Raw genomic sequence first — 27,527 nt, 5'->3', positions numbered from 1 at the left:
TGGTAGCTTTATTCATATATTTCTTGTAATACATTATCTTTTTCTTGGGTTCATACCTCATTTTGCTGAAGTACATCTTGCAGCAACTCTTTCAAATAAATTCACAGATAATAAGATCAGTGGTAAACAGAACTTTCTCCCTTCAGATATCCTTACTTCGCCCTTGCACTTGACTTACCAGACTGGCTGGGTATAGAGAGCCTTATAAATTCAAAGCAGTTTTCCCCAGAATTTCAAATATACTGCTCCAAAACTTTTGTATTCAGTTTTGCCAAGTGAGAAAATTGACGTTAGTTTAATCCTTATTTCTTAAGTTTATTTATTAATTCCTTCCCCTTCTTGGGATGTTCTCTCTATCCTTTGTGTTTTTAAATTTCACAACAAAGATTTAAGTCAGGCTTTCTTTCTCTTTTTCTTTCCTTTCATCCTGCTTGACCCTCATGGGTCCTTAAATTTAGTGTTGCCTTTCTTCACGTCTTGGATATTTTCTTCCATTTTCTACTTGATTATTTCTCCCTTCCCCCCCCCCCCCCCCAGGGGGACCAGCAGCAAGGGAGCAGACCCTCAGTCCAGAAGGGGCCCAGCCCCTCCTCTTGCATCCATTGGACAGAATTTAGTCACGTGGCCACATCAACCCACTGTGAGTACTGGGAAACCATCCAGCCTGAGCTCTGGAAAAGGGGAGGCTGGAATGCAGTAGACCTCCAATGGTCTCTCTATGATGTTTGCCCTGGGTTCTGGAAATACTTCCTGTCTTGTTCTTCCAGCTAACTAACTCCCTCTTCACTACTGTGGCTAGGAGTCCTTCCCTTTCATTTTTTAAATGTACTTTGACAATCATATTTTTCATTGCCCAAACCTCATTACTTACTTTCAAAATAAAATTGCTTGCTCTCGTTTAATGGGTTAGATAAACCCATCCCTCTTAAATATTTTTTTTTCTTTTAAATCTCCTGCTTGCTCATTTAACTCGATTTCTTTGGTGTCTCTATTCAATTGTCATTTTTTTCCCACAAATATTTGGAGGGTGTTGTTTGACGGCCCATCTTAGACTTCGACTAGAAGCCTGCAGTGAGCATTATCAGCTCTGTTGCCTTAAGGGAATGAAGGTGTCCTCCAGGGCTGGGGGCTTATAGAGAGTGTTGTTGGACTGGATGTGCCAATAGTTAGCCTTCTGGCGGGGGGTGCTCCCCACTCCTCCTGGGTGCTGCCCTCATGCTCCCACCCTAGTATCCACTGCCTGCTGTTCAGGGAGGGAGGTCAGAGCCAACAGTCCCAACTCTGGTTCCCAGGCAGCCTGCCTGCTGCTGCTCTAGGGCCCGCTGTTCCCTCTATGAGTGTCCTCCAGCTGGAAGCCTCCCGACAGCCGCTCCTGCCCCTCAGCTGTCCCCCACGACACACAGTGGGTGGTGATTTCTGCTACTCACCAAATCCCACGTTTCATAATTCAGGCAGCCCTCGTACATTCTGGGCCGTCAAAGGTAACATGACATAATTACATCTGGGGACATAGGTGATGAGTCCAGGATGCCCCCGATTCAATCTCATCCCCACCCCATCATAATGTTTAGACCAGCATTCCCACCGCCAGCCAGAGACCTTGGTAAATATTTGGTGCCATTTTGGTAAGAGGTCAGACAGAGGGTATGAAAACAGCTCCTTGGTATCAGCTTCACTAGGGTGCCAGTCAATGCACGACAATTGCCAGGAGCCCACCCACCGTCTGTGAGCCTAAAGCTCCAGTGGAAGAAATGTCCTATCGGGAGGAAAACGGTGACACTTTGCCTTTCTTCTGGAGATCACTGTCTCCACTCTTAAAGAGAGTATCTGAAAGGCTCCATTCATGTTAAACAATTTAGAAAAAACAATAGCTCAGAGAAGGTAACTCACTTGCTCAGAGTCATGTAGCTGCAATGAGACAGAACCCAGACTCAAACCTCAGCCTCTTCTGGTTCCTGAGGTAGTGCTCTCTCCACTCACTCTGTCCTCTACATTCAACATCCCATAACAAGACCACGGTGAACCACAGTGCCGGTCACACTCAGGCATCGTCCATCTGTGGTATCTCCTCCAGGGGTTCAGGCCGAGAATACGTAACGACGGCCTCCATCTTGGGTCTGTAAGGTGCCAAGCGCTTCATACTGTATCTCTCACTTAATCTTCACATCATCCCGGGAGTTGATGTTATTACCCCCATTTTACAGGTGAGGAAACAGACTCAGTGAACAGAAGTGATGTGTCCAAGTGCGGTCAGTAAGCGACAGCCTGGAGCCATGGCACTCGGCACCCCCCACCTCCCCGGCCGACAACACCAATAGTGTGCAACCCCCTGCTGCCTGGACCTCTGCAAACAGCAGAAGCACCCTCCCCTCTCCAAGGTCACTGCTGTTGCTCTCTCTTCTCACCTGGCAGGGAAAATGCTTTGGAAACAGCCAGCATCTCTGCCTCTGCTGTGAGGAGGAAGAGGAGAAGGATGCCGGGAGGGACCCTCAGGGTGATACAAAGAGGAAAGACGGGAGCCCTTCACTCCCACCTACAAGCGTTGATCTCCATGTCCCTGGGGTGCTCCCTTTTCCTTCTCCCTCCCGCCCTTGGCAAGGCACCCTGGCGCTCCTGTCCAGCACTGTGCCCGGCACTGAGGACTCAGAGGGGAGAGGGGGCTCCTAGATGACTCATCCTCTCAAGGCAGAGACCTAGTAATGAACGGTTCACTCTAGAAGGTTCTAAGTGCCCCCAGGAGAGGGGCAGGAGGCCCTCTGGGAACAGGGCCAAGGCTGCTCACAGCCTGCAGAGGCGAGAGGCAGCCTCTGGGAGGAAGACACATTTGTGCAGGGCAGTTAACTCAAGTAGATGCAGGGGGACAACTGCTCAAAAGAGGGACAGCTAACGAGCAGTTAACGTATCTGTCAAATGAGCCTCCATGATGTTCAAACCTGCAGACAAAAGGGATTCCTCCTGTTCTGCAGCTCTGTCAGCACGGACAGGTAAGAACTTCCTCCTGCCCTACACAAACCCTGGGAATACACCACGTCTGCCACGTTCTGTCACCGCAGCGGAGGGCGGCCCGGCCCCTGGCCCCTGGCTTCAGTCGCTCCTCCCTCCCACTCGCTGCCTCTTTCCTCTCCCAAGCCCCAGCCCGCCTCACCGCACAAAGGCTTCTTTCCTGCATTCCTCTCATTTCCCCTATTAAGTAGCATTTTCTCTGCAAGTAAACTACACTCAGAGGAGCCAGGGGAAGACCAGTCTGACTCTCAGAATGTATGTGTATAGAAACACTGAAATCCAGCCCCTCGCTCAGAAACCACAGCTTTGGGAGGGTCCCAAAGAGACTGCTCCAATCAATAGACGGTGATGTGCTTTAATCACCACCTAGGACTTTCCACCCCACATGATTTCTCCGCTGTGGCCATGAGCTCCTTGTGGGTGAGGCCTGCTCTGAGTCATTTCCAGGTGGCCAGGCACACAATAAATGTTTGCTGAATGAGTAGTTCACAAATAGGTCAGTTGATTATTTTATGAATAAGTGTTTTGGAAATAGAAGCTGTCATCAGCTTCCTCATGTTCCACTTTTTTATTTATTTCTTTTAATGTTTATTTATTTTTGAGAGAGAGAGACAGATCAAGAGCAGAGGAGGGGCAGGGAGAGGGGGAGACACAGAATCCAAAGCAGGCTCCAGGCTCTGACCTGTCAGCACAGAGCCCAACGCGGGGCTTGAACTCACGAACAGGGAGATCATGACCTGAGCCGAAGTCGGACACTTAACCGACTGAGGCACCCAGGCGCCCTGTCACATGGAAATTCAAATGCAGGGACTTTACTGATAAGTGACAGGTAAAGTGGACATTCCGAGGCCGGTGGTCACTATAACCATGGCTCTTCTGTGGAGCTGAGTTGCCGGATTCTTGGCAAAGCTGGCTCTGGAGTGTAAGAGCCTAGGGGCTGCCCTGGACAGAGCCAGGCTCCCACGGGCCAGCCCTGTGGACCCCAGTGCATTTACACCTCATGCTTTGCCTGCTTGCTCTGTGCCTTTGGACCTGTGCCCAGTCCCCAGGCTTCCTTCCCTGTCCCGCCCCACCCAATGCAAAGCCTCTTGTTTTTGAATTAGGCCCCACACGTTCTACTTTTAAACGACCTGCCCTTTAGTGTATCTGGTATATGGTCTTGCCTCTGCCTGATTCAGACTTTCGCTCACAGCTGTGGGAGGGGATGGGGGTGTTGAGTTCTACTTGGCCCAGCCCATCCAGACTGAAGACCTCCACGTCTGTATAGCTGTATTTGTCCATTATTCCAGTGCTTTATTTCTTTTCCCCTGGTTTTATTAAAATAATGGAAAACTCTGGGGGCACCTGGGTGGCTCAGTTGGTTGAGTATCCGACTCTTGATTTCGGCTCAGGTCATAATCCAAGGGTCGTGGGATCGAGCCTCATGTCAACATGGAGCCTGCTTAGGATTCTCTCTCTCTCTCTCTCTCTCTCTCTCTCTCTCTGCCTTTCTCTCTCAAATAAAAAGATTTTAATAAAATATTAAAAATAAATAAATAATAAAATAAAATAGTGGAAAACTCTAAATTAAAGTGCTCAGGACTCAGGAAGGATGCATTCAACTGAGATGAGAGTATAGGTCTTCAGGCATGCCAGAGCAGAAGTCCACAGGCCACACGTGAAGGAAAAGAGTAAAATTAAACTGTACGTATGAAATGCTAGCAATGCAGCCGGGAGTCCTGTATCCAGATGTGGAGGAAGAAGCAGGGACTGTACCATCGTTCATCTCTTCCTTACCTCCCTGAAAGGGTCCCCCTCACCCCCACACACATCGGTCTGTTCTAGGCCTCCACGCATTCCACTCCCCGCCCACTCCATGTTTGAAGATTGTTCATGCCTAGGGAACACATTACACATGGCTGGCTGTGCAGTACTGTATACATTCTTCACTTACTCGGTAAACTCTTTGTTTCTGAGGAGCAAAGGTCATTGGCAGCCCAACCTCTGTCTGGACAAGCAGAAGGGCAGAGGCCGGAAGAGCCCAGGAAAACAGCTGTAGTGTGGAGTCCTGGTTCTGCCCCCAGGAGCTCGGGGATCTCGGGTGATATGTTCCAATTCTCCAAACCTAGGTTTTTTCCAGCCTACAAAATGATTACACAAATAACATCCTCTGTGGCTATTATAGGGATTAGATGAGATAACAAATGTGAAGCACTTTGGAACCCATAAAGTGTTGTATCAATATTAGTTGATCCTGCTGCTATTAGGGCTATCCTTCTATTAATAAATCATTGCCAATAACATATTTATGGAGAATGAGCTTGCACCTCCATTGGGCCAGCCGTTCTCCAGGTATGGAAGCCAGAAAGATCTCATGGGGAAGCTGGTCCTCAAACATCCCTGGGCGCTGAGCATGGTCTGAGCAGGCCTCTCCCAGAGGGCACACAGCTCTCTCACACTGCCCCCAGGCACGATGACCCCAAGAGCAACCCTCAGAATCGGCAGCAGGCCTGGCCAGCCCAACCAGAGACGGTCATGAGCTTGTCCATGGCCATTTCCCAGACTCCACTCTAGTGATTCTCATGTCTTGCACCCTGGCCATGCACTAAGACATGCGCACCGGTTTCTCCCAGCACCGACTTACTCACCGGTTCTTAAATTATTAATTGCCACATGTTTACTGAGCACCTTTTCGACACCATGCACCACACCACCTGAGTACCTGCTGCATGTAAAACCCAGACAGGGGCGCCTGGGTGGCTCAGTCAGTTGAGCATCCGACTTTGGCTCAGGTCATGATCTCGTGGTTTGTGAGTTCGAGCCCTAGATGGGGCTCTGTACTGACAGATGGGAGCCTGGGGCCTGCTTTGGATTCTGTGTCCTCCTCTCTCTCTCCCCCTCCCCCACTCACTCTGTTTCTCTCTCTCTCTCTCTCAAAAATAAACAAAACATTAACAACAAAAAGTAAAAATAAAATCCAGACAGACATGGAACCAGATCACCTCTTGAACAATCATGACCTGTGCCCTGGTATCTACAAATGAGGAGGAGAAGGTGACCTGAGGTTGGGAGGGTGGGGGGACTAACCTGGTCTTGGCGGGGTCTCTCTCTCAATTTCCTTATGTTTATCCTGTTCAGCATCCTGTGCATGCTTTTACTCTGAAGTCATGTCTTTCTTAAATTATAGAAGATTCTCAGTCATTCCCTCTTCTACTCCTCTGTCACTTCTGCCCTACCTGCCTCTTAAATTCTTTCCCATCTTTTCATCTCCTTGTACCTGTGAGTGGTTGTCACTAATTCTATCTTTGACTCTTTCATCTATTGATTTGAATAGCATGGCTTTTATACCCAGATTTCTAATCAGTTCTTTCCCAAAGCCAATCTGTTCTGGATTCATAGCTTTCTGGCTTCCTTTTATCAGTTCTTGTTATTTTTGTAAACACTCTTTCCTCTTTGAAGGTCTCAAAATGCTTTTTTTTCCCCCATTTCCATTTCCCTGCAGTGAATTCATCTCCTCATTGTTGATTTTATTTCTCACTCTTCTTATGATTAGTTTTCCTGTGTGCTTTGGAATTTTAGTTGGCAATAGAAGTTCTGTTTTCTTTACTGTTCTCACTACATTCACCTCCCGTGCCCACACACATCTTCCCAGATCTTCTCATTGCTCCCATCTGGCCTTCCAGAGTACTCATCCCCAAACCAACTTTTGCAATGGCAAGTTAGAGCTTCCAAAATGCCAATATTGGAGGACAAGACTGATCCAGTCATTGGCCCAGGGCCTGGCCCAAGAGCTATCTTCCCAGCTCTTCCTCTGGACCACTTGCCCTCTTACGGATGCAGGCTTTTCAAGCCTTAACCCCAAGTAGCAGTTCCAGTTTGTTCCAGACTCCCTGCACAGGTGGCTCCCAGTTCCTGACATCCCCACCACAAACAAGCTGCCTTTAGTTCCTGGTCCTGCCCATGTCAGAGCCCAGAGCCAGTAAATCCATGGTCTCACTGCTCATGCTGTGGAACCCCAGAGGACAGAAGCACTAACTGTCCAAGGGAGTCAAAAGGGGCAGAGGAGAGAAGACAGGTTAGTGTAAAGGTCCCTACTCTGAGCCATGACCAAAGCAGTTGTGACCTGTGGAATGGACCTATTAGAAGCCTATCAAGTGAAAAGACGTGAAAACCAGAAGCGCCTCTCCATCTTTGGATGGGGAAACAGCATGAGCTGTTTGACACTCCAGAGTTGGAAGTGGGAGGGTTCATACAGGCTCCTTAGCCAGTCATCTGCCCTGAGGCAGGAAGACAAGAAAAAAACTACACTTTGTGAAAGCGCCAGAAACGGACTGGTGACACTATGAGGCCAAACCACAGAACTGCACCCAGGAGGCTGCCCTTCTGCTGACCTGAGACCTCCCATCATCACCTGCCACATCATCTTGGGCAGGTCCCTTGTCCCAGGTATGTCATGACATCTGGGCTAGTCACCCAGGTCATTAAAATCTTTAAATAACATCCATTGACCCGTTGACATTTGGATGAACACTTTTTCTGTAATACGTGTGGGCCATCCCCCATCTGGGATGGACCTGAAGGATACACAGGAGCTCTTTGGGTTTGGGATGGTGCATTTCAGGAAGACAGAACACCAGGACTTGGAGTACTGGACAAATGATGGGATCAGAGAGGAGCAGTGCGGGTAATGGGGCTGACACCAAAAAGGCAGACAAGATTCAGAATTCTAAGATTTATCCTGCATTGTTGAGAAGATTTGGAGCCTTTTTAGCAGAGAAGTAACCAGACAATATTTACATCTTAGAAATAAAACTGCAAGGTGCATGGGTGAGCTGTCAGAGGTGGGAGGTGAGAGGCAGGGCAGTTGCTACAGTCTAGATGAAAGTTGATGAGAACCCCCCATTCTGGGGAGTTGGGGAGAGAAGGAAGAAAAGGAGGGAAGGGGAAGGAGAAGTAGGAAGAAGAGGAGGAGGAAGAGAAGGGAGGAGAGGAGAGACAGTAGAAAGTGTCTGATCCTATACCAACCCAAGCAGGAGACATCGTGTCTGCTTTCCCTTCCTAACCACGCCCTATTTCTCCCCATCATCTGTCTCTTGGCTCCTAGCCCAGCCCTCATCAGGAAGTGGCCTGTCACATGCCTCCCCCGAGAATCTGGATCTGGGTCACAGAGTCAGGGCTGGAAGGGGTTGGCTTTCTTCCAGCCACTCCTTCTAGCATCTTCACCTGCTGACGAGACTGCTCATGAATGAGGCCATTCCCCACATTGCCTTCTGTAGTGCCTTGGTTCCGACCCAGGGCCCAGTTGGCCCATCTCCCTGCTGAGTCTGTGAGCTAAATTCCTTCCTAAATTCATCAACATTTCCATGGCTTGAACTCAAAGTGGTCTAACAGACCCCATCCTTTATGTATATTATCCCCCTTAACTGTCACATCTTCACAAAGGGGGAACTGAAGCTGGAGAGAGCAAGTCGCTTGCCCAAGGACACCGCTGTCAGAGGGATGTCTGGGATTGTGAATTGCTGCATTATTCCTTCCTCTTCCTGATGCAGATGCTGAGGACAGCAAGGCGGGGGTGGGGGGTGGGGGCTTCAAGTGGTGATGCGATACTCCTGCTGCAGCCTAAGGTCAGGTTCCCCTCCAGATCCTGATGTTGATTCAAAACCTAGGACAACTAGAGAGGCCCTGGTCAGCCTCCTCTCCATCACGCCCTTCCAGTCCTGTGCCCCTCCCCTCCCCCAGCCCAGCCAGCAGTCACTGAGACCACGTATCTCCATCCCTCGGCTTTGCTTGAGTCTCCTGTCTAGGCTGTCCTCCCCACGTATCTGCCTGGAGGACTCCTGAAGACACAACTTCTGTTTTCAGACTCCAGAGTGGGGAGGTAGATGCTACACATGTGGCCTCCATCTGAGATGGGATCCTGGTTCAGCCTCCATCCGGGGAATGCGGTCATGGTCACGTGATTTCACCTCTCTGAACCTCAACTGTTTCATCTGTAAAAGGAGAACGGCAGCTCTCCTAAAGTGGTTTTAAGCTGCTGCAAAGCGCTCTGTATTTGCTAAGAACTACTGGCATCTGCAAAGTCCTGAGTCAGGGTTAACAGCTTTGGTGAGCATTCATTGTTTGCGCACCCTCCCCCCATCCGCCTGTGCCTTCTTCGGAAATAGCAACCACGTTTGATTGACACTTGCGAGGCACACCCCAGATCTGCTCATTAAACAAATCAAGAAAGGCACGAATACATGATCAGAACTCTCTTTGCCAAACACATCACCAATGGAAGCACTGACAGCTATGCCCTTGGGAAAACTGATAGCAATATGGTGAGTTTCATCAGGCATAGGAACAAGTAGGCGTTGCTTCCTTCTGTGCTTTGGTGGGTGAAGAAAAGACCAAGGCAGAGCAGGACAGTGAGGACTGTTCTGGTCCACAGCTCCCCGTCAGGAGCCCTTCCTTCTCTCCTGACTAGAACTTTGGGAGCGTGCACTCTGAGAAGGTTCCAGGCTTCTCCTCCTCCCCAGCTGCTCCAGAGTGACCAGGCTCTGGGCTGACCCTCCCCCAGCTCCCACCTGTGGAGTTGTAACTGGCTCCCAACCAAGGTTGACTCTGAGGCGGGAGCATTGCCCAGGCTGGACCCTGACAGTCTCTGCCTTTGACCAAACTCTAGTCAGTCTCCCCTAAGCCCTCAGGGCCTGGACCTTGGCATGTGTCCTTGTCCGGCCTGCATTGCCCAGTTTCAGCCAAGAGCCTTGCCAAGTCAGCTCAGTGAGAATCCCCAACCCTTGATATCTGATCACCCTCAATATCTGATCAAATTCTTGCTGCCCCATGTTGCTATCTGCTCACCCTGGCCTGCCTTCAGCAGAATCCTGTCAGGTAGGTTTAGTGGAACCCCCACCCTCACCCCTAAGGCTTCCTCTCCATAACTTTCCATCCACTGACCCCCACCCTGCTCCTTGGCAGTAAATTCCACTTGTCCATGCTGTATTTGCAAGTGAGCTCACTTCTATTTACTAAGTTCTCTTATCCCCAATTGCAATAGTTCATGAACCAAATCTATCTTTTTAACTGCTGTCCAGCTCTGGTTTTCTCTAACAGCCCCCACAAGCCCTGCCCAGGAGGTCCTTCTGACAAAAGCACAACTCCCTCCTGGCGTGGGACACCCAGCTTATGGCCAGGGCAACTACGTTCCACTGAGGACCCAGGTGAAGGCAGCCCTACCCTGCGTACCAGGCACCTTGGTTCTTGCAGAAGGGGCTGGCCTCTCCATCAGGACAACTGAGCCATGTTCCCTACTTATCCAGTCACAAGTGCCCAGAGCAACACCCTCTTAGTGGCCCGCCTCCCACTCTGGCCCCATCTCCCAGCATCCATCCCTCCCCCAGGTGCCCAACAGCCCACATGTGCCTCCTTTTCACCCACCAGCCCACACCACCAACATGCTGCACCCTCACTGGCCCCCAAGACTTTGCATTTTCTAGGCTGTTACTCTGAAACTCTCCTCAGCCTGTGCCTTCAGTCTGCAAGCCTCCGTCTCCTCCTAAAAGCTCCCTTTCATCAGCAGGATCGGGACCTGTTTTCTATGGGTCACAGCCTCCCTGGCATTGTCAGAGCAGAGACACATTTCAGTGTTCATCAGGTGAGACTTGTCACCTTGTCTTCCTCTCTGGAAGTCACCCATGGATTCAAACACCAGCAGCCTCCCTTTACCCCTGAGTGCCACAACTGTAGCCAGAGCACCGTGGAAAAGCCATAAAATATGTTTACACAGAGATTCCCTCTCTGCAATCTCAATAATCCTGTACATTCCCAGCCGGTGGGAGGTTGCCACAGCCCGCAGGAGTCTGGACCTTCCTCTTAATCTTGGGGCTGTGACCATCACACCTGCTTCACCTAGGCATCCCACCTGAACAGGCCACCTGGATATCTCACCTAGACATCCCACCTGGGCTTGGCAGTCTTTTATGGAAAATGTTAGCATTGCTGTCATTTGCAGGTGTCATTTGCATTGCATTGAAATGAGACCCCCTCTCATGCCTTCCATTTCTCTCTTCCCTCATCTAAATGATTAACCTCACAAACCAAGTGCCAGCAGGCCCAACCCCAAGCTGGCAAGGTGCCCCCTTCTGTGTCCTCCCAAACCCTGTTCACACCACATATATCACTCCTGCGTGTGATCAGTCACGTGCACAGCTGCCCACAGCTGTGAGACCATGCCTGACTCACCCCCAATGTCTTCAGCACCATCCCACGGCCCAGCCACCAGAGGCACCGACAAACAGCTTTAAATAAGTAAAAGAATAACTTGAATGAACTTTTACATAGTGCATCCATGCTCCCAGGCCTGACAACATAAAAACTCAGGACCTGTCCCTGTGGAAAAATATCCATCTCCAGAGCTGAAAGTTGTAGGAGTTTCCTGTTGCTGCTGTAATAAAACTGTCACAGACTTAATGGCTTAAAACAGCACAAGTCCATTATCTTACAGTTCTTGAGGTCAGAATCTAAGATGGGTCTGCAGGGCTGCACCTCCATGAGGGGCTTGGGGGCACCCCAAGTTTCCTTGCCTTTCTCGCATCCCCTGGCTCCTGGCCCCTGGACCCATCTTCAACCCAGCAACGCAGCATCTTCAAATTTCCATTTCTCCCCCCTCTGTTTCTATCCTGGCATCTTCTCGCTCTGACCCTGACTCTCCTGACTCCCTCTTACAAAGACCCTGGTGATCACATTGGACCCATCGGGATCATCCAGGATAATCTCCCCATTGTAAGATCTTTCACTGAACCACATCTGCAAAGTCCCTTTGCCAGGCATGGGAGGGGACCCTTCACGGAGTCTAGGGATTAGGAGATGAACACCTTCAGGGAGCCATTACTCAGCCTACCAGAAGTTCTGAGTCAGGAAGCCCTAAAGATGGCAAAGGAAGGTTGGCATGCTATCTTCTTGTGCTAGGAATGTCTTTGCATGGGGTTCCCTGCACCAGACTCTCCCCTCTGCCCCTACTCACCCACACGCTCCTAGGAGGGAATGGGGGGAAAAGCCCCAAGGGACTTCTACTTGGCAGGTGTGTTCATACGTGTTGCCCTCAAAACCACTGTCTGAAGAACCTGCCAGGAGCTCCCCTGACACCCCACCTGGCCCAACCTCAGCTGGCTTGCCTGAAACCAGCCCCCATGCACCCCAATAGGCCACCCATCAGCACCTGGTCTCCTCAGTGAACATCATACCCAAGAGTAGAAGAGGTACCAAAATGCCAAGCAAGCATGGGCGCCCTCATTAAGGACCTGCCCCACCCAACCCCACATAGGATGCCTGCCTCAACACCACAGTCCTAGGTTGTGCTTTCCAGCAGTCAGCATGGACCCCATTTTGCCCCCCCCCAGACCCCATCTTCTGGGTGTTCTGGGCCTGAGAGCATCCATCATGGCCTGAAAGCCCCACCCGCAAGGGGTGTTCTGGCCTGAACTTGCTTTCCTGGCTTCTGGGAGCCCAAAACCAAGCCTGGCCACACCCTAGGAATAGCAGAGTCTGGAGCCCACAGAGACAGAACTTTGCTGAAGCCTGAGAACTTGGCTTTGAACCCAGCTCTAACTGGCATGTCACCTTGGGCAACTTGATGAAGCTTTGAGAGGCTCAGTGTTCCTTTATCTAAAGTAGAAATAGTACGTGCTGCTGCTTTCTGGGCACTTATCATGTCTCAGGACAGCAGTCTCATTATTGCTAATCTGCCACTGCCTTCTTCTTGAGCTCGGGTCCTGGGTTTTGGAGGATCCCTGAGCACAGGGAGCCCAGCCATGTAGGAAGAGCTGAAGAGAGAGACGAGAAGGGGGAAGGAAAGGAGGGATGGGGGCCACTGGGGTCTCTGACACAGAAACTTGATGGAGATTGGAGAGAAAGGATTTCACGTGGGCGGCAGAAGAGGGAGAAGAAATGGGCAAGTGGCAGGTGGTGAGGCAATTTCCATGGAGGGTACGGCATAACCCACTCGGGTCCCTACAGCATCTTCAATGAAGCCAAGATTTCTCACCAGTGCTTTGGAGAGAGGAGCTCCTTCTGGAGACTGTGAGGAGAGGAAGAAGCTGATGCAGAGCCAGGCAGAAACTGCCCAGGGAGACATGGGGACCATGCCGCACTGGCTCCTTAATGTATCCTCAGCCCCTAGGAGGTACATGCATTTAGACCTATTTTACAGAATGGCAACTGAGGCTCGCAGAGGCCCAGTGACTCATCCAGTTTTGCACAGCAGTTGCAGAAGTGGGGGAGGGAGGCAGGATCCAAGCCCAGGTCAATCGGGCTCCAAAGCCTATGTCCCCAGCCCTGCACGGTGCTGCCTGGCTGGACTGTTAGAAAAAATGTTTGTACAAACACATCTAGCAGGGCAGGTAAAAAGCTTGGGACCCAGGGATCCCTGTACCCAGCTCTGCCATTGCCTTGGGCCCCCACCTACAGGTATAAGGTCCCACCAGAATATATCCAGCCCTCAGGAGGTACCTCGGAGCCCCCAGACCAGCAGACACAGGACACCGGGGCCAGGCTGGGGACAACGGATCCTACAGTAGCCAGGGGGCTGTTTTAGGGGGTTGCCATGCTACACCTGGACCACATCCCGGGCTAGACCCTGGGGATGGAAGTGAATGCTTTGTGGGGAGAGACAGTCAGAAAGCAGACAGTGACAAGAGGGCAAGAACCCGACTGAACTACAGGAGGGTAGGAAGCCCTTCCCCCAAGGTCACAGAAGAAACTCCACGGCAACCCCTCCACCATTCCCTGAGAGAGGCACCGGGAGCCCCTCAGGCAACATACTGACACAGGGGTGCTTGAGCCCCCCATTCCCCCCAGCCTTTGGGGAGCTGGGGACTGACCTCAAGAAGCCTTCATGTCAGCGGTGAGACGACCCGTCCCGGAGAGGAAGTCAGAGGCGCCAGCAGACTGAGAGAGAACCCTGGACTACCCACCAGGGTTTACCGGTGCCAGGATCTCCAGGGAGATGGCTGAGCTCGACACGGCGTGGGCTCACAACCACTCGAATCACAGACCCCTGTGAACAGTCCCTGCCACCTCCATGTGCCAAGCATCAGGACCTACTCCTGCCCTCTGACCCCAGCACTCCCTCAGGCCTGGTCGTGGGACCCCAGATTTCAGCTGTGGGTGGGCTGGGCTCTTGCTGCCTGAGACCCCGCCTGGGCGGCCTCTTGGCTGCTGGCAGTGGTTCCACTGAAGCCCACAGGGGCCCCTTTGTCATGCTGACAGAAACACTGCCCGCCAACCTCTATCTTACCAGCAGAATCCTCCCTACCCACAGTCAGCTCTAACTGGGCCCCAGGACTCCATCTGAGGCTGGAGTCACTGATCCACTTTCCTACCGAGACCCTAGCTCCCCCGGGGGCCGGCCCCTTCCTCGCTGGTACCTGCCACCCCCATACCAAGGGCTGATCTTCCTGGCGGCCTGGTGTGGGCCCCGGCACCTCCACCTCAGGCTTGCTCCTTCTCCACCCCACTGCCAGAATGATCCTCCAAAGCCCAAACCTGACTGAGGTCCTCCTTTTCTCCATAGTCTTCGGTGACTCCCCATGTCCATGGAATGAAGCCCGGCATTCAAGACACCCCTGATCTGGCCCCTATCTACCTCCAAAGCTTCAGCCTCCAGAGATTCCTTATTCCACCTCCCACACCCTGGCCCCACTAGACATCTCCCCACTCCCTGGAATCCCCTGCATCATCTGCACATTTGCACATGCAATTCCTCAGCCTGGAATGTGTATTCTCCCCTCCCGACACACACCCCCAATCACCACCCATTCATTTTCTCTATGACCAACTCCCATTTATCTTTCAATGTCCTAGTCAAATGTCACCTCCTCTGAAACTTTCCCCAACAGCCTTAGAAATTTAGTGATTTTTCCCTCGCTCTGGGTTCCCACAGTACCCTGCTGGATTTACTGCTGTTGCAGTGCTTTAGAGTACTGTTTCATTTTGTTTTCATTTCATCTCCTTCCTTACAAGACTTAAGACCTTCCCTGTCATATTACCAAAATATAGAGCATACTTGCTGAATGGATAAATGGAGAGCTGGGACAGATGGGAGAGGATGGATGGTGGGGGGTGGGTGGGTGGATGGGAGAACAGTCAGTGATGGATGGTGGATGGAGATATAGATGAATGGATAGATGGATAATGGTAGTTAGATGGGGATGGGTTGTTAAGTGATGAAGGTGTATAAATAAATGAATATCTGGATTGTGGTGAATGATGAAAAATGGATAGGTAGGAAGATGTATAGATGAATGATTAATGGATGGATTGTGAATAAATTAACATGTGGAGAGATAACGGGTGGATGCATGGATGGATGGATGGATGGATGGATGGATTATTGATGGATGGGAAGGTGGTGAATGATGGGTAATGGAATGCAAGTGGATGGATGAGAATATCCATGGATAAACTGAGTGGTTGGGAGAGAAAACAGCAATAACAAAGAGGGAGGAGACAACAGAGAAACTTTTGCTGGAGCCAGAGAATCCATCTATCGTTGCCAAGATCCTCAGGCTAAACAGAATGAAACTCAGCACTAAGGCTTGGTGTTAGACCAAACCCCACCTCGCAGCCAATAGTTCAGAAACTGACTGTAAGCATGCCGAGTACTCCCCAACACCTGTGAACAAAGTCAGAGAAGCTGCGCAAGACCTGTAGGTTGGAATGGTTTGTTTGTTTTGTTTTGTTTGGGATTACAAATCAGCTGGTAAGTGAATCCCAGCAGACCAGATTACATTGCCCATAACCCGACTAGGTCTGAAAGTGGGAGGTAGGGTGGGGGTGGAAATGACAAAAATGTCGGACCACAAATGCCCTGAGAAGAATGAGGTTCCAAGTCCGGTGGCCCAGGGGGATAGATGGTCCCTGGCGGCACCCCGTGGGACGGGGAGTAGCAGGCCTTGCCCAGGAGCAGTTCTGCAGGCCAGAGATGGCCGTGTAGGATGGCATGCCATAGCCCATGGGCTCAGAGAAGCTGCAGAGGGACAGAGGTGGCACTGAGGCTCTGCGGGGGCCACTACTCCTTGCACTTGGAACTGGGGGTGGGACCATACCCCACGTGGAGTCTGCAGTGCGATGACACAAGGCTCCGGGGAGGGCCCTGGGCTGGGATGGAGAGTGGAGGCAGGACGTAACTGGGAGAGATATAGACCATGGACAGAAGCCAACTGTCAGGAGAAGAAACTGGTTGTGGTGGGTGGTCACTCCCGGTCCTCGGTCCCCTCACTGTCACCCACCACTCTCCTCCCTCTGTGCCCCCTGGCCTCTGGGTGTCTCTCTCTGACTTCCCATCAGGTACAAGCTGAACTGTGTCCCCCAAATTCATTTGCTGAAGTCCTAGCCCCCAGTACCTCAGAATGCATCCTTCTATGGAGACAGGATCTTTACAGAGAAAATCAGGTTAAAGTGAGGTCATTAGGGTGGCTTCTAATCCAATTTGACTGGTGTCCTTACAAACGGGAAATCTGGGCTCGGAGACAGACATGCACAGAGGGAAGACGATGTGAGGACACAGGAAAAAGCCACCTATGAGCCAAGGAGAGAGGCCTGGAATAGATCCTTCCCTCCTGGTCCCCGGAACGAACCAGCCCAGCTGACACTTTGATCTTTAACCTCTCACTTCTAAAACTGAGACAGTTAGCGTCTGTTGTTTAAATCACTCAGTGTGTGGTGCTCAGTTACAGGAGGCCTAGCAGGGGGTACACCATCTCTCCGCGTCTGTCTCTTTGCTCTCTGTTCCTCGTTCTGTCTCTCCCTCATCGTCCTCCTTTAGGGTGGCTAACAATTTCAGGTTCCCAAGCCTATAGGGCTCTCCAGGCCATGGGTCTTGGAGGCGAAAACCAGGAAAACCAGGACAAATTAACCATCCTTTCTCCTCCTCACTGTCTCTGTTTCTCCCTCTTTTTCCCTTTCTCTCTCTTCCTTCTCTCCAGTTCTCTTTCTCTCCCTGTCTCTCTGTGAGATCTGCCTTGTTCTATTAAAGCCTCTCATAAACATTTGTTCTACACACAGTATCCAGGCCTGTGTGTGGTGTCTGGGATTATCAGTCAGGTGGGTGCACCTGGAAGGCAGCAAGCTGGCCAGGGCAGACATCTTTATGCCCCGGTGACCATAGCGCTGCTCAAAGTGGGCAGGGCCCCCAGCATGCCTGGACGGCCAACCCAAATCCCTGCCCAGGACAGGCCTCCTTCACGCCGCAACTCGTAAAATGCTCTCCAATGCTGGTATTAGCAAACACTGTCCCCAGTTGAAGGTGACAAGATGTGCCTGGTATCTTAAGCTGCTGCCACTGTTTGCAAGGCATGAGCTTGACATACCAAAAAGTGTTTATTTAATGAATGGATGAATGGGTCCATTAGCTCACTGAATTAATTAAGAATATGGGAATCTGGGTACTTTTTTCTCAATTTAGCTGTGAACCTAAAATTGCTCTCAACAATAAAGTCGATTAGAAGGCAAACAAAAATACTTGTAATACACGTAAAAGGAGGTTTTTGTTATTGATATACAAAGAGCTCTAATAAATCAATAAGGAAAAAAGAATCCAGTGAAAATGGAAAACAGATATGAATAGGCAAATCATAAGCAGACTCAAATTGTCAGTAAATATATGACATAATAATAATAATAATAATAATAATAATAATACCAAACATTTACTTAGCCCTTGTTTTGAGCTAGGAACTCTGCTAGCAATTTATATGTATGACACCATTAAATCCTGAAAACCAACTAATAAGGCTAGTACCATTACTGTCCCCATTTTACAGATGAGGAAACTGAGGTTCAGAGAAGTACAGCAATTTGCCCAACATCACACAGCTTGAGAACACCGGAGAGGAATTCTCACCCAAGCAGCCTGGCTAAACACAACCTTACTCACAGTAAAGGAAGTGCAAATCAAAATAACCATTAAGATATTAGTTTTCCATTTATCAAATTAGCCAAAATATTAAAGTGTGGTAACATTCAAATTTGGCACAGGTATGAGAAAATAAGGATTTCCATGTGTTATTTGTACAATATTTTTGGAGGACAGTTTGCCAATATCCATAGACATTTTGTATATACAATCTGATAAAAACTTCATCCAAAGATATTCTCACATATGGACACAAAACTATATATACAAGGAAATTTACTTTTCCATGGTTGTTATAAACACAAAAAATATGAGAAATGACATAAAGACCAGCAGAAGAGAACTGGAACAATATCAGTAATAATTCTTGTATTCTATGCAATACAATACACCCAAGAGAACGAAAGAGGTAGACTCTATTATATAGCAATATTACTAGTAAGATGTATTAATATTCTTTCATTTTCTAAATGTCTTATTTATTTATTTTCAGAGAGAGACAGAGAGTGTGAACCAAGGAGGGACAGAGAGAGAAAGACACAGAATCCGAAGCAGGCTCCAGGCTCTGAGCCATCAGCACAGAGCCTGATGCAGGTCTCAAGCCCACGAACCGTGAGATCATGATCTGAGCCAAAGTTGGATGCTCAACTGACTGAGCCCAGGCACCTCACAAGATGCACTAATTTTTAAAATGAGTGCAGAATAGTATCAGAGTTGATCTCATTTGTATAAAATATTTAGAAGTCTGAGCTTGTGACTACAGAGGAAATCTGGAAGATTCACTGAAATTACAGCGGGAACTACAAAGAGGGGCGAGAGGCAGATCTTCACTATGCCCTTTACACTACTTGAAATTCTTATCATGAACATATACTGTTTCAAAGCAAAAAGCCAAGGTCTGCATTGTTTGAAATTCTTATCATAAATATGTATTTCTTTCATTTTTAAAGAGTCAAATGAAAAGCCAGGCCTAGAGTCACACAGACTGGAGTTTGAATTCCAGCACTGTCAGTTGCTGGCATAAAACAGGGCAAGTTACTGGTCTTCTCCAAACCTCGGTTGTCATTGTGAAGTGAAGTAATCGTGAGCAGTGAAAAGATAATGTATGCAAAACATAGTCAGTGCTTCTGCCATTTGTTTAGTGTCAAACTGCGACAGACTTCACTCATCTGCGAGCTATGAAAAGCTGACATTTTCAATCAGTTGACTATGCCAATAACCTTTTGTGGCAGATTTTTGGTTTCTTCCTTCCCATCATAATGCGATATCTGGAGGTGCAGCAACCATCTTGTGACCATGAGGACAGCCCTCATTAATACTGTAAAGATGACAGAGCAGAATTAAGAGAAGAACCTGAATCCTTGATGTCTCCATTGAGCCACAGAGACTACTCTAAAAGTGACTCAGTCAACTCTGAAATGAAGTTAAGAATTAAGTGGGAAATTGTGGCGCCTGCATGGGTCAGTCAGTTAAGTGTCCAATTCTTGATTTTGTTTCAGGTCATGATCTCATGTTTGTGGGTTCGAGCCCCAAATCAGGCTCTGTGCTGACAGTGTGGAGCCTGCTTGAGATTCTCTCTCTCTTTCTCTCTCTCTCTCTCTCTGCCCCTCCCCTCCCTCCAAATAAATAAATAAACTTAAAAAAATTAAGTGGGAAATTAAACATCCTAATTGTTCAGATACCTTTGGTTCATAATTCAGTTACTTGCAGCCAAAAATGTCCTAAGAGAGATATCACCTTGGAGAGGTTGTGTGGGCATGGAATGAGATAGGAACACCTGCCTGGCACAGCCACTTCCCTTCTCTCCCTCCCACCCTCGTGCCACCAAAGAAGAGAAGAACTCCCCCCCCCCCCCCTCAACTCCCTCTTTTAGTCCCAGGCACACCTCTCAGCCACACTTCACATGTGAGGTTCTCTCTCCAACCTCTCTCTTGGCTCGCATGACCTCTAACATGTTCAGCTGGCCTTGGGGACCACAGGGAGTCAGTGAAGACAAGGAATAACAGGAATAAAGGCTCTCAGGACAGCCCCCACCACAACAAACTTTAGACCCCAGTCCCTCTCTGACAGTCAACTCCAGCTCAGAACCCCCCTTCTCAGCCCGCTGCCCCCCATCCTCCCTCCGCCAACAAAGTCAGTGACTCATGAGGGAAGACACAATCCTGGCTGTCTACGCCTGCTCTCCCCAAGGCCCAGGAAGAGGACTCCCTTGGGGTGGGACCACCCTGTGTTTAAAGGCTCCAGGTAAATTTTAAGACAAAGGCAAGTCAAAGAAGGGTTATAAAAACACACCCAAGTTCAGGGTGGAATGACAAAGGGTCCCACATCCAGCCCCCTTGGAGAGTATAGCTCACAATTGGAATCCAAAGGTTTGTAAAATGAGGCTGTATTCCCCTCAGGGCTTCGGGTGCCTCCCCACCTCCGCCTGGACTCCACTCCCTCCACCTTCTTCATCGCTATCCTCCCGTCGGAAATCTTCAGCCCCCGTCCTGGAGCATCTGGAGGAGGAGAAGAGCCGGGAGCAGAGCGCAGGCACGGGGCGAGATGGCTGGAGGTAGCTTGAGGCTGCTGGGGAGGGGACAAAGTCATTGGTTCCCAGCCTGCGCCCCCAGGTGTCTCTGAAGGAGCGGCTCTGAGGCCACTAGGGGGCGACCGAGCTCCTCCCGCGGGCGGCACCTCTGGCTTTCCTTCTCCGCACTAGAGTCCTGGGGGGGAGGGGGGGGGGGGGCTGGGTGCCCAGGGGACCTAAAGCTCTAGGAGAGGAGGGTGCCAGGCAGGGACAAGGCACAAAATGTAAGGGGATGGCAAAAGGCTCGGTAATCAAGATAAATAATGTTTTAGTGAATACTTTAAAATCAGAATAAATGCAAAAAAATAAATGACAAAATATCAAAAAGCCAAATAAAGGCAGGATCCCACTTTGCACCTTCAGCAAGACTCAGGCAATGTTCCTGGTGCCTCCAGTAGTGCCCAGTTGTGTGTCCAAGCTCTCCTGGGCCCAGAGCCCTGCTGGTTCCTGCCCACTCCCTCCCCAGCCCAGGGGTGTGACCTGGTGGGAGTCTGAACCACACCCTGAGTTGCACCAGGGCAGAAGGGAGTTTAGGGGTTGGAAACTTCTCAGGAAACCCCTTCCCCTCTCCCTGAACTGCCTCAACTCTGAAGGGAAAGAAAATCAGACCGCATAGTCTTCCTCAAGGGACACAGGCTGGGCTTACAAAAGCCACAAAGCCTGAATACAAAATGGCACCCTTGGCCAACACCTCCCCGGACCTTGACTGCTAACAATGAGAAGTGGACAGAGGTAGGGCAAAGCAGAAGGTTACAGGTAAGGGGCCAAGTGGACATGAGTGAGGAACTCCAGTCCTCCCCAGCAGGGCCCCAGCACCCCAAATTTAGTTCCATGATGAGTCACAGAAAATACCAGACCCAACAGAGGCTACCTACTTGGGTTTGCTCAGGCTTTCTCAGTGGGCATTTTCTCAGGTGCCTACTTGGTGTCAAAGACAGAAGTCTCGTCCCCCTGTCCCCAGCCCTGGCTCCTAGACACAAACCAGTCCCACACAGGAGAGAGGCACAGAGATGGGACAGCACGCTGTGTCCCCAATGAGGCCCAGGACATGCCCCAATCTCCCAATCTAATTACAAGCCAAGCAAGAAGAATTTGAAAGCACGAAAGAGGAGATGGCCTGCCTAAAACTAGCAGATGGAGACCACACATCCAGTATGCCCCTCAGGTGACCTAACCAGCCAGGCGCCAATAAGGGCCACCAAAACTGAAGATTGATGGGATACCAAAGTTCCTGCACTTACCCGGCAGGACAACTGATTTCCCTTTTGGAGGCAAAAAGGATGGAAACTTGACAATGTGATCCCAGGTTAGCCCAAGGAAGCCTCCTTCTCTAGGGAGATGCTCAGAAGCTCTTTGGCACGCTCAGATGTTTTGGTTTTTACCGAGACAGAGAACAGACAGGTGGATAGGAAGAGCCCAGACTTGTGAAAAGCAGGAATGCTGAAACCCAGACCCAGCCATGGCTGGGGGAGAAGTGGCCACGAGAAGAGCAAACAGCTGCTTGCAGCAGGAGGATTAGGGCAAGGCAGACCCTTGGCAGCAGGGGCAAGGACTGTGGGACAGTGCAGAGACACAAGACTTCTGGAGGGCACAGAGGACCAGATACAGAAGAGGAGAAGGGAAAGACTGAGATTAAAGAGAAACAGGGGTTGGGGAGAAAAAACACCAAGAGCAGAGCCTTCCCACTGGGCCCTGTCTGGACATCCGGGGAGGCACTGCACTCCCATGACCACATTCTTGGGTGCCTGGTGTCTCTTCTCAGGAGTGTTTCAGAAATGGAAAGCTCCAGGCCAGGACAGATTGGGTGAAGCGTACATGGCTAAGAGCCACATACCTTAAAATGGGACACGCTCACCAGCCCTGAGCCCCTCAGATGTGGACTGCCATGTTCGCTCAATTCCCACATTCTGTCCTATAAAGTGGGGCCATAAAACATGAATTCTAGGACACCCATTTGGGAGCACATGTTTCAGGGTACAGACCTGCCTCCTTGCTGAGCTACCCCACGCTTGGAGAGGGAGAAATGACGAATGAGTCATGGAGGGTCACCACGGTAGGGAGCAAAGGCAACGTTTACCCAACTCTTGGAGCAAGAGAGTCAGACCCTACCTGTCCACCTCCAGTCCTAAAGGCCAATGCAACTCTGATTTGGTTTGGTTTTCTTTAACCAACATCAACTTTCCTGAGGTATTTTTCATGGCTTATTATCTTTACATAACCACAGCAACAGAACTAGCCCCATGTCTATCCATTAGAGAGACCTCCACCCAGCTTCAGAAAGACTCTTATCAAAAAAGGGTGAGCAGCCCCACGGAAAGGCCCATTGAAGAAGGTGCTAGATAGAGGCCAGCTGTGATGAGTGTCATGCTCCTCACAGCCACCCCCCAGGAACCTCGAGGTGAGCCCTGATGTGCCCGGGGCTGGGGAGGGGGGGATGAAAAGGAGGTGTGCCAGCACACAGTGGGGTGGCTTCCCATCTCCAAAAAGGTTACAAGGGAGAGTCTGTGAATCTTAGCTTGCTGCAGATCTCAAACTTCTAGAACAGCTTGTTAAACAGAAGTAAGATGTTAGAAAGGGAAGCAGCGATCACCAGAACCAGAACCGGCTATGTGGACAGCGAGGACTCCAGTCAAGCCCCTACCCCCCTTCCTTGTTTGGATGGGAGGGTCCCTGGGCCGGGACTTGGGTCAGAAGAGTGCTACTGATGTTGAAGACCCAGATTTGCACAAATTCACCTTAAACGGACTTGCCCATGATGACTGTTGATTCACAGGGACCTGGGGACCAGTGCTGACCTATAAGATGACTCAGTGACAGGCCGTGGGCTCTGTGTGGCCCTGCTCTGCCTGACAAGTTGGTTGGAAACTGATAAAGGACTAGTCATAGCTTCAGATGACCAAACTAGGCCAGGCCAGAACGACAACCAAGAAGGAATTTAGCATCGGCAAATGCAAAGCTCTGCAGTTGAGTGACCAAGGTCACTCAGCATGAACACAAAGGAGACAACTTTTTCCAAGCTGCTCACGGGGAGAAGTTCTGGGCACTCTGCAGGCTGTGGACTCCATACACGTCTACTGGGTGAGAGGGCTGCTCAGGGCACGAGTGCAACCGTTCATGAGTGTGCCCCCCAGACCCCACAGATGCCCTTGGTTTCTGTGCACACCTCCCCTGGGATAAGGGGCCTACAACGCCATGCAGAGACCTTCCCCAGGGCTCCTGGAGCCTCATAGCCTGCCTGCCACAGCCAGGATGCCTGGAACTACCCACACACATGCACAGACCCCTGGCCCCCATGGCAGGCATGCCCCAGGTCTCCCCTACGGGACCTGGCCAAGGCCAGGACTCTACCTGAAATCACACCCTTGTTGACTTGCACTCCCCACTCCCTTTTCCTTAGTCAATCCAGAATCCTCATCCTAGCATGAGCTTCTGGGAGCCCAGCCCCAGACCAGCCTCCTCAGCATGGCTCCAGGAACCACAATCAGAAAGCCAAGGCCAGAGTACATGTGACCTAAGCAGGGTATGAAGCACAGGGTAAAGGACCTTGAAGGAGGCTCTAAATGAGGAATGGCCAAGATGGGATGTGGACCTTGATCAGAGCCAAGTTGGCCAGGCAAGAGCTAGCCCCTGCCTGTGGCCATGGAGGTAGGCCAAAGGAACACTGGCACACGTGGTGAATGCCAGCTCGGTGCCAAGCACTTTACGTGGGTTATTCCATGTAATCCTCAGAGCAAGCCAAAGAAGGAGGCACAATTATCATATCATCATGAGGAAGTCGAGGATCAGTGAGGTCAGCAACTTACCCAACATGGCTACAGGTGAGATCCGGGATTCAAACTCAAATTTTAGACCACTAAACTGTAGTGCCCACCCTCCCCACAATGCCCAAAGTGCCAGGATCTGCACTGGGAAGGCCCCGTGCACCTGTCAAATAAGAATCCAGCACTTCTGGGGACAGAGACCCAATCCAGCTGACACAGGAGGTGATGTCACAGTGGGACAGGCCCATTCTCTGCTTTTCCAGCCCCACCCCATACACACATCGTGACCTCAGGCGGGTAGTAGCCTATACTCTGGGAGCAACGCCTTCTCCCTTAGGGTGGACTAGTGATTCCCTGTGAAGGTATCAGCAGGGATACCTTGGGGCTTGACAAAAGATGCCTGCTCTGTGACCTGGCCACGCCCAGAGGTGATAAGCTCCCGGAAGCCGGGCTTCAGCTGTTGGGGGCCCGGAAGGCTGCCAGAAAGGAGCGAACAGTGGACAGAAGGGAGGAGTCCCTGGAGAAGAAAGAGGTGGGCTGCTGCCTGGACACGGAAGCTCAGAATCTAGGGCGGATGTTCTGAAGGACAAAATCTGTCAGAAAAAAACAAGACCAGCCAGGACCATGGACCCTTCCCTAGCAAAGCTCTGACCTCCAATACTTTATTCCAAATTCAAAACAAAACAAATGTACAAATAATGAAATCCATCACCTGCCAGAGCAGGGCCTGAAGGGGACCCAGAAAGTCTGGTCAGAAATCTGGAATCTGAAGGGAGATCTATAAACTAAGCTGGTGGCCATGTCTTGAGACCCTAAACCACTGCTGGTCAGGCCCAGCCAGGGAGGGGCCACAGCAAGGGGATGGGGCCAGGGTTCGTTCTCCAGGTCAAACTCAGATTTAAGCTGCAGCCAGTCCAGGTGGACCCACTGGCCGAGGCTGTGCAGTCTGGCTAGTGGGGCCACGGCTAGGGCAGCAAGCTTAACCAGGAAGTTACGATGGGGCCCCCAGCCATGCACAGCCCCAAGGCTGGACACAGGCCAGACTGGATTCCAGCACCACCTTGCAAACATTTATCTTGGTCACGATGAGTTGGGTGGAAGGACTGGCTAGGCCTTCCCACTTGGGGCCCAGCCCAGCCTGCCATCCTGGCACACCAGGTACAGCCAGGAAGGGGTACTGATTGGCACACAGCAGCCAAACAGAGAATGAACTCAAGGGAATTTGCATGTGACAGAGAAAGTCTCTAAGGGTTTCAGCCAAATATCCTGGCATGTGGCCCTTCACCTGCCTCTCCTTTTCCCAGGTAGTGGCCTCACCTCCTTTTGCTCAACTGGAAACCTCAGCCTCCTAAAACTCTTCCTCCTTCCTGAAGCCACTGCAGGCCCTGTGTGCACCCGTGCGTGCATGTGTGTGTGCATGTATGTGCATGAATGCCCAACCCCCAGCTCCCTTTCCATCTCCCCGACAGGCCTCTCCTTGGCTCGCATACCCATATCCCCCTGGGCCCCAGCCTCCCACCTCTCCCACACTGATCTCTCCAATGGCAACCAAAGGGATGTTTCCAAAATGAAATCTGGCCCCATCACCCTTTCCGCAGCTCCCCGAAGTCCGCTTCCTTAGTCACACAGGGATCCTCACTACAGGGACCCCTTGCCAGCCTCCCAACCCAACAAACACCCAGCCCAACGTGCATTGCGGTGACTCACCATGGCGAGGGCAGGACAGGGGCCTCCATGCGTCTGACCAGGCTGTCCTTTCTGCCTGGTACGCCCCTCCCCACTGCCACCTGTCTAGCCTGTGTCAAGACCCCGCTCAGTTGTGGCCTTGTGTGCTGGTGCCCTCCCCACTCCGTTTCATCACCTGTCACCTCATGGCCCCACAGCTGGGGCTCCCAGAGCCCACGCCAGGCACATGGGCAGCCTGGTACGCACGTGTCATCGCCCAGAGTGTGATGGCCTGCCTCGCAGAACACCCAGAGGCACAGACGCACTGCGCAGTAGCCAGAGCCTACGCGTGCATGAAAACCTGCTTGTGCACATTTTCACCACTCACCACGCCAAACCCCTCTGCCCCAGCCCCACCCTCAGAAGCAGTTCTGATGTGCTGTCATTTTTTTTTAAGCAGAGCGGGAAGGGTGCGTTTGGGGGTAAGAAAGCCCCACCTCAGGGCCATGGGAGGCATTCAGACCTCATGCATGCCTTCCTCACCTTGTTCCTTTGGCCCGTTAGAATGCCAGCCCTGCTTTCCAACTCAACCTGCTTTTGGAGGAGTCCTTTCCGCCACAGTGAGTACAGGGTCCTTGAGGTGGGGAAAGCTAAGCCAGCTGCCAGGTCCCGGGTTCCTAAGTGCAGGAGGCCCAGGAACAGGGTCAGGTCACGGGCAGGGCTGCACATGGGCCCTTACTCCACCCTCCCAAGCCAGGGGACCCTGAGCAGCACACTAACCTGGCTCCCTCTTTAGGGCAGGCTGGCGGATTGTCCCAGGAGCTTAGGATCTTCAGCGCTAAGCCCCAGGATGAGAACACAGGCCCACTCCCAAACTCCACAGGTCTTGGGAGGTCCTTGGGCAATGAAGCCAGGCTGTGCCAAGCCTGTGCCCTGGGTTCCTCACCGCATGACCCCAGCCCCCTATTCCTGTCCCACGTCAGCTCACATGGGCAGGGCTGGGAGGACAGGCCCACAGGCCTCCCACCTCCCCACGGCCTCACAGCTCTGGCCATTTCCCACCAGGTGAAAAACCCCACCCCAGGCTCCTTCCCTCCTCCTATCCATTTCTGCCTTCTCTCCTTCCAAGAACCACACTGGCCGGGAATAAGTCCTTAAGCCAAAGGAATGAGGTGATAATGGTGTCCTTTCAGGCACTGCAACGTATTTGGGGACAAGTGGCCACCTTTTCTCCCCTTCCTGAGGCCAGCCCCTGACCCAATGACCAACAAGGAGGGCTGGCTCTTAGCAGCAGCCCCGGGCCCTTCTGGGATGCCCGGTGCCCTGGTACGGATGTAGACCCCGCCTCCCCAACCCTGTCAGCTCAGTGAGGGTGCAGACAGCCCATCTCATTCCCCAAGGATTCCACAGAACTTAGCACAGGATACAGACTCAATAAATCCTTCTGGTTCATGACTACACTGTACTGACCACCAGTGTGCTGCGGGAAAGCAGCCCAGGCTTCAGCCAGCCCTGGCTCTGAATCTCGGCCCACCACCTCCAGCAGTCCAACGGGCATGTCAGCCATGGCCTTGCCAAATGCCTGTGGTTTCACCCATAAATCGGGCAAAGAGGCAAAGACTCAACAAGGGAAGGTGACAAGCACAGTGTACGGCAC

The 27,527-nt window shown here is 51.1% G+C and overlaps 1 protein-coding gene across 6 annotated transcripts in view; it reads right to left on the bottom strand.

The window, feature by feature from the left end:
• NPY4R2 (neuropeptide Y receptor Y4-2) overlaps positions 1 to 24,415 on the bottom strand; it is a 45,155-nt gene extending 20,740 nt beyond the window's left edge. The window contains exons 1-4 of one of the 6 annotated variants that reach the window (XM_042908771.1): positions 24,369 to 24,415; positions 24,248 to 24,256; positions 20,230 to 20,443; positions 4,937 to 5,123 (exon numbers count right to left, since the gene is read on the bottom strand). The gene's annotated coding sequence lies outside the window, so the exon portion shown is untranslated. Of the gene's footprint in view, positions 1 to 4,936; positions 5,124 to 18,924; positions 19,194 to 20,229; positions 20,444 to 24,247 lie in introns of those variants that run through there. The other 5 variants (XM_042908772.1, XM_042908769.1, XR_006194650.1 and 2 more) reach the window with 5 other exon arrangements.
• Between the last annotated feature and the right edge of the window lie 3,112 nt (positions 24,416 to 27,527).

Source organism: Panthera leo, chromosome D2, assembly GCF_018350215.1.
Source record: "Panthera leo isolate Ple1 chromosome D2, P.leo_Ple1_pat1.1, whole genome shotgun sequence".
Taxonomy (NCBI): domain Eukaryota; kingdom Metazoa; phylum Chordata; class Mammalia; order Carnivora; family Felidae; genus Panthera; species Panthera leo.
Note: the sequence above shows the minus strand (reverse complement) of the source record. Positions and strands in the feature narration are given on the sequence as shown.